The 6843-nt window shown below is 41.3% G+C and overlaps 1 pseudogene; it reads right to left on the reverse strand.

The window, feature by feature from the left end:
* Positions 1-5990: 5990 nt before the first annotated feature.
* Positions 5991-6147, reverse strand: LOC129651834 (uncharacterized; annotated as a pseudogene).
* Between the last annotated feature and the right edge of the window lie 696 nt (positions 6148-6843).

Below are 6843 nucleotides of genomic sequence, written 5' to 3' on the forward strand. Positions count from 1 at the left end.
TGGAACTTCATCTCTCTCCCCTCATTCCTGTTATTTCTTTGTTATTTTCTTCTCTTTGTTGTCTCAATTTTTGCTTCTAGGCATCATATTAGATATATGTTGACTTCCTGGCTCTGTCATCCATCATCTTGTATTTTCTCTTTTCATTTTTATTCTTAATAGAAAATGTTTTCTCCAGTCTTTAACTTTATCCATTGTAATGATCTATTCTATACATTGCTTTAAAAAATATTTTGGTAATCATATTTTTAATTTTCAGGGATTTTTTCTTGTACTCTGATTGCTTTTATAGCACAGCAGCAATTACACTTAAGTATTTTTTTAATTTATTTTTGTGTTTTTAAAAGAGGTACAAACTTCCAGTTATAATCACTAATTTATTTTGATGTATATTCAACATCCACTAAAATATCTCTGAAGACATGTATTAGAATATTTAAAATTAGTTTCACTTTCTTTAATCCTTTCTATTTCTTTTGGTGTCATATTGGCTTCATCCTTTTAATTAAAACTGATCTTCTCAGATGTCTCTTGATCTTGATGATAAATGAAGGAGAGGTTTGATTCATGTGGGTACCACATATGAAGTTTTCTTTGCAGGTTTTATAAGTCTGTGTCCTCGGTAGGCTTCTCTCCTGACTGGGATGTCTTACTCTGCTGCTGCTGCTAAGTCGCTTCAGTCGTGTTCGACTCTGTGCGACCCGTAGACGGCAACCCACCAGGCTTCCCCTTCCCTGGGATTCTCCAGGCAAGAACACTAGAGTGGGTTGCCATTTCCTTCTCCAATGCATGAAAGTGAAGTCGCTCAGTCATGTCTGACTCTTCGTGACCCCATGGACTGCAGCCTACCAGGCTCCTCCTCATGGGATTTTTTCCAAGCAAGAGTAATGGAGTGGGCTGCTATTGCCTTCTCCATGTCTTACTCTGGGCACCTATAAAAGTAAATGAGTGGACAGATTTTCCCAAATGTTCCATAAGCAAGTAAAGTACATGTTCCCACAATTTCCAGGGAAATTTCTGAGAACTTTATCTGAGGTTAGAGAACTCTAGTTTATTTTGTGCTTAAATGGAGCTAAGACCTTCCCCTACCTGGTCTAATGTGGAAGTTGACAGTGATTTTTTTTTCAAACTCTTTCAGGTTTCTTATACTAACTAACTCCCTTTCCCAGTCTCATCCCCATTATTCATAGAGAGAAGTTTTCATGCTTCATCCTGGGGGCATAACATTTTGCTGCCAGTCTCTTAACGCTCTGTAAGCCTGGGGACAGAACAAAGGTCTGATTAACACTGTGATTCCTGTTATCATTTTGTAGTTTATTGCCCTGATGATGAACCCTCTGCTTATTCAGACTCTGTTGCACCTTAAGGGTGCTTTGATTGTCTTTGGACTGTAATTTTCCCAACTGTTATTCTTTATTGATCTTATCCTAGCAGCTGTACAATTTGCAAGTGTTCTTCAATATTTCTGTGGCAGCTAGCTCACTTTCTTGTGTTTGATTTGATCAAGACAAAATTTTTTTTCTATCATATCAATATATAAGTATGAACCCAGTTGATGGAGAGGTGGTGTGTATGGTGTATCAGCTAGAAACGGAAAGTGGAATAGAATTGCTGAAAAAGACATGTATAATGGTGGTGGGGTGACTGATTTGCCTTTTTTTTTTTTTTTTTTAATTTATTTGGCTGCACTGAGGCTTTGTTGCGGCACATGGGATCTTTAGTTGCAGCATGAAAACTCTTAGTTGCTGCATGTGGGATCTAGTTCCCTGACCAGGGATTGAACCCAGGTCCCCTGAATTGGGAGCATGGAGTCTTAGCCACTGGACCACCAGGGAAGTCTCTCCTCTATGTTTCTTTAAATCACCTTTTTTCCCTTGGCCAAACACAGTTTCTTCATTTCTCTGTCGGCCTGTCCTCTTCTGCCATCTCACAAGCCCAGATGCCTTAGCACTTTCTCTCTGAAGCTTCCTTTGACTTCTCTAGCTCAGTTCAGTTCAGCGGCTCAGTCATGTCTGACTCTTTGCAACCAGATGGACTGAAGCACACTAGGCCTCCCTGTCCATCACCAACTCCTGGAGCTTGCTCAAACTCATGTCCATTGAGTTGGTGATGCCATCCAACTATCTCATCGTCTGTCGTCCCCTTCTCCTCCCACCTTCAATCTTTCCCAGCATCAGGGTCTTTTCCAATGAGTCAGTTCTTTGTAACAGGTGGCCAAAGTATTAGAGCTTCAACTTCTCTAGCTCACCTACAGTCTTTGTTTCTGGAACTCTAGAAGCACCTCAAGTGATGGCCAGAGAGGTAAACACACCAGACGTTTTTACAGCTTTTGTCTGTCGTCTACAATAAACTGATGGTAAAACCCCTCAGGACTGGATCATGTATCTTTGTTCTTGTGTATTTATGAAAGTGTGTGTACACTGGTAGGAGGAGTAGGATTTAGTGAGTGAAAAGGTGTGGTCTGCCAGCCCCACAGGGCATGGTTGCCAAACACTTACGTAACTGATGAGGTTAAAAGAAATAAAAGTCTACTCTCTTAAGAAGCTGGATCATCGAAAAAGCAAGAGAGTTCCAGAAAAACATCTATTTCTACTTTATTGACTATGCCAAAGCCTTTGACTGTGTGAATCATAATAAACTGTGGAAAATTCTTAAAGAGATAGGAATACCAGGCCACCTAACCTGCCTCTTGAGAAATCTGTATGCAGGTCGGGAAGCACCAGTTAGAACTGGACATGGAACAACGCACTGGTTCCAAATTGGAAAAGGAGTACGTCAAGGCTGTATATTGCTTATTTAACATATATGCAGAGTACATCATGAGAAATGCTGGGCTGGATGAAGCCCAAGCTAAAATCAAGATTTCTGGAAGAAATATCAATAACCTTGGATATGCAGATGACACCACCCTTATGGCAGAAAGTGAAGAGGAACTAAAGAACCTCTTGATGAAAGTGAAAGAGGAGAGTCAAAAAGTTGGCTTAAAGCTCAACATTCAGAAAACAAAGATCATTGCATCTGGTCCCATCACTTCATGTCAAATAGATGGGGAAACAGTGGAAGCAGTGACAGATACTATTTTTTTGGGCTTGAAAATTGCTGCAGATGGTGACTGCAGCCATGAAATTAGAAGACACTTGCTCCTTGGAAGGAAAGTTATGACCAACCTAGATAGCATATTAAAAAGCAGAGACATTAACTTTGCCAACAGAGGTCCGTCTAGTCAAGGCTATGGTTTTTCCAGTAGTCATGTATGGGTTTGAGAGTTGGACTGTGAAGAAAGCTGAGCACCGAAGAATTGATACTTTTGAACTGTGGTGTTGGAGAAGACTCTTGAGAGTCCCTTGGACTGCAAGGAGATCCAACCAGTCCTTCCTAAAGGAGATCAGTCCTGGGTGTTCACTGGAAGGACTGATGTTGAAGCTGAAACTCCAAATTTTGGCCACCTGATGCAGAGAACTGACTCATTTGAAAAGACCCTAATGCTGGGAAAGATTGAGGGCAGGTGGAGAAAGGGACAACAGAGGATGAGATGGTTGGATGGCATCACTGACTCAATTGACATGAGTTTGGGTAAGCTCTGGGAGTTGGTGATGGACAGGGAGGCCTGGTGTGCTGCAGTCCAGATCAGATCAGATCAGATCAGTCGCTCAGTCATGTCTTACTCTTTGCGACCCCATGAATTGCAGCATGCCAGGCCTCCCTTTCCATCACCAACTCTCGGAGTTCACTCAGACTCACGTCCATCGAGTCAGTGATGCCATCCAGCCATGTCATCCTCTGTCGTCCCCTTCTCCTCCTGCTCCCAATCCCTCCCAGCATCAGAGTCTTTTCCAATGAGTCAACTCTTCGCATGAGGTGGCCAAAGTACTGGAGTTTCAGCTTCAGCATCATTCCTTCCAAAGAAATCCCAGGGCTGATCTCCTTCAGAATGGACTGGTTGGATCTCCTTGCAGTCCAAGGGACTCTCAAGAGTCTTCTCCAACACCACAGTTCAAAAGCATCAATTCTTCGGCGCTCAGCCTTCTTCACAGTCCAACTCTCACATCCATACATGACCACAGGAAAAACCATAGCCTTGACTAGACGAACCTTTGTTGGCAAAGTAATGTCTCTGCTTTTGAATATGCTATCTAGGTTGGTCATAACTTTTCTTCCAAGGAGCAAGCGTCTTTTAATTTCATGGCTGCAGTCACCATCTGTAGTGATTTTGGAGCCCAGAAAAATAAAGTCTGACACTGTTTCCACTGTCTCCCCATCTATTTCCCATGAAGTGATGGGACCGGATGCCATGATCTTCATTTTCTGAATGTTGAGCTTTAAGCCAGCCTTTCCACTCTCCACTTTCACCTTCATCAAGAGGCTTTTTAGTTCCTCTTCACTTTCTGCCATAAGGGTGGTGTCATCTGCATGTCTGAGGTTATTGATATTTCTCCCGGCAATCTTGATTCCAGCTTGTGTTTCTTCCAGTCCAGCGTTTCTCATGATGTACTCTGCATATAAGTTAAATAAAGAGGGTGACAATATACAGCCTTGACGTACTCCTTTTCCTATTTGGAACCACTCTGTTGATCCATGTCCAGTTCTAACTGTTGCTTTCTGACCTGCATACAAATTTCTCAAGAGGCACATCAGGTGGTCTGGTATTCCCATCTCTTGAAGAATTTTCCACAGTTTATTGTGATCCACACAGTCAAAGGCTTTGGCATAGTCAATAAAGCAGAAATAGATGTTTTCCTGGAACTCTCTTGCTTTTTCGATGACCCAGCGGATGTTGGCAATTTGATCTCTGGTTCCTCTGCCTTTTCTAAAACCAGCTTGAACATCAGGAAGTTCACGGTTCATGTATTGCTGAAGCCTGGCTTGGAGAATTTTGAGCATTACTTTACTGGCGTGTGAGATAAGTGCAATTGTGCGGTAGTTTGAGCATTCTTTGGCATTACCTTTCTTTGGGATTGGAATGAAAACTGACCTTTTCCAGTCCTGTGGCCACTGCTGAGTTTTCCAAATTTGCTGGCATATTGAGTGCAGCACTTTCACAGCATCATCTTTCAGGATTTGGAATAGCTCCACTGGAATTCCGTCACCTCCACTAACTTTGTTCGTAGTGATGCTTTCTAAAGCCCACTTGACTTCACATTCCAGGATGTCTGGCTCTAGGTCAGTGATCACACCATCGTGATTATCTGGGTCATGAAGATCTCTTTTGTACAGTTCTTCTGTGTATTCTTGCCACCTCTTCTTAATATCTTCTGCTTCTGTTAGGTCCATACGATTTCTGTCCTTTATTGAGCCCATCTTTGCATGAAATGTTCCCTTGGTATCTCTGATTTTCTTGAAGAGATCTCTGGTCTTTCCCATTCTGTTGTTTTCCTCTATTTCTTTGCATTGATCACTGAAGAAGGCTTTCTTATCTCTTCTTGCTATTCTTTGGAACTCCGCATTCAGATGTTTATAGCTTTCCTTTTCTCCTTTGCTTTTCGCTTTTCTTCTTTTCATAGCTATTTGTAAGGCCTCCCCAGACAGCCATTTTGCTTTTTTGCATTTGTTTTCCATGGGGATGGTCTTGATCCCTGTCTCCTGTACAATGTCATGAACCTCATTTCATAGCTCATCAGGCACTCTATCTATCAGATCTAGGCCCTAAATCTATTTCTCACTTCCACTGTATAATCATAAGGGATTTGATTTAGGTCATACCTGAATGGTCTAGTGGTTTTCCCTACTTTCTTCAATTTATGTCTGAATTTGCAATAAGGAGTTCATGGTCTGAGCCACAGTTAGCTTCTGGTCTTGTTTTTGCTGACTGTATAGAGCTTCTCCATCTTTGGCTGCAAAGAATATAATCAATCTGATTTCGGTGTTGACCATCTGGTGATGCCCATGTGCTGCAGTCCATGGGGTCTCAAAGAGTCAGACACGACTGAGTAACCGAAGTGAAATGAACTCTTAAGAAGCTTGCCTATGCATTATTTCTCTTTGGTAACATAACTTAGGAATGTGCTAGAACTGTTCTACAGAAACCTTGATAAAAACAGGTTTTTTTAGTTTCGATGATATATATATATATATATATTTTTTTTTTTTTAGCAATAATCGCGCCTCGGATAAACCTCATTGGCTACGATACTGCCCCTGCGCGAAGCTCGATGATATATTTTAACATGTAAAAATATCCCATTATGTGCCTGAGAGGTTAGGCTTATAATACCTAATTAGGGGTCTCCCTCCCTTCCCCATTTCCCCTTTCTCCTGTTCCCTCACAGATCTGATTTCCCATATTCATGAAGTCCAACATCTCTGTGATCTTATTCTTTTCTTTCTTGCACAAGGAAGGTTGAAATATTAATTGCTGCATCAAGCATTTTCAGATTTCATTTTCTCCCCTCATTCTAAGGGCTGCCTACCTCCTGCTCGACTTCTGTCTATTCTGACAATTGTCTGAGAGATAAATAACTGTTAAGTCTCTGCATGTAATCTATAAAATATATTCAAATTCACGTATCCAAATGATCCTTTGTTTAATCTCTAAAATGACTGTCCTAGAGGCTCGCTAGTGAACTTCAGCTGGAGACATTGTTTTCCACCCACTCCTATTCCTGTGAAATACATTAGTGTTAGAAAAGGAATAGAACAGGTGAAGCAGGCCTTCAAAGCCTCTGACAGCTAGAAAGTTTGCAGGGTTACAGTACTATACACTGGTTTAAGTCAGTAAACCTTGGCTATTGAAGGAAAACCAGAAAAATGACAATGAAATTGGTTGTTTGGTGCTAGAAGAGGCATCCTTTGTGAACTCTGTTTGGCATACCATTGCTCTCAGATAAAGAAAAAAATTCTTAATTC

Source organism: Bubalus kerabau, chromosome 4, assembly GCF_029407905.1.
Source record: "Bubalus kerabau isolate K-KA32 ecotype Philippines breed swamp buffalo chromosome 4, PCC_UOA_SB_1v2, whole genome shotgun sequence".
NCBI lineage: Eukaryota > Metazoa > Chordata > Mammalia > Artiodactyla > Bovidae > Bubalus > Bubalus kerabau.